The sequence below is a fragment of the Condylostylus longicornis genome, unplaced genomic scaffold, assembly GCF_029603195.1.
Source record: "Condylostylus longicornis isolate FDR11 unplaced genomic scaffold, ASM2960319v2 ptg000100l, whole genome shotgun sequence".
Lineage (NCBI taxonomy): Eukaryota > Metazoa > Arthropoda > Insecta > Diptera > Dolichopodidae > Condylostylus > Condylostylus longicornis.
Window position 1 is genome coordinate 2,943,675 of NW_026578068.1, and position 751 is coordinate 2,944,425.

The following is a 751-nucleotide window of genomic DNA, read 5'->3' on the forward strand; positions in this document are numbered from 1 at the left end:
CGGATGCTATTCCACATTGCTGTAGGGAAAATGCGACCATAAATTACAAATTTCATGTCCATTTTTTTGTTCGGGGCTAATTATAAGGCGATTTTGTATACAATTGTTATAATTTTGATAAATTTTCAAAAAGAAAAAATTGTAGCACAAGTTTTTTCCTTTATTCAAAATTCTAAATCTGGCATATTTTACTGTCTGAATATGTTTTCGTTTCATTTAATTTAATTTTAATTAAATATATACATACATACATGCATACACACTTAAAATAAAATATAAAAACTTTATAACACCTTACCCTTTTTCAATTAATAAAAAAACAAAAAGAAAAATTGAATACAAAATTAAACTCAACCCTTCTATTTTCTCGGCACGTTTTGTAATTTCAAAATAAACAACAAAGGAATTTTCACTGTAATTTTAGAGAAATGTCAAAGGAAAAACAAAAAAAAAATAATAAAAAAATAGAAAGTAATTATTCTGAATCCTTGAAGGTATTGATGTTTTCAGTAATAACAAAGGTGACATTAAAAGGGATTCAATAATTTAATTTTATTTTTCAAGTCTATTGAATTATTTTAATTATTATTCAAAAATGACAATTAAAAAAAAATTTAAAAAAAAAAGATTTTTCTATCAAAAAATTATAAAAAAAAATTTTCTAGAAAAAAATTTTTTTTAAATTATGTGTTCATTTTTAATTCTTGTTTTTTTAATAGGCAAAAGCTCTTGGAAAAGTATTATTCGAACA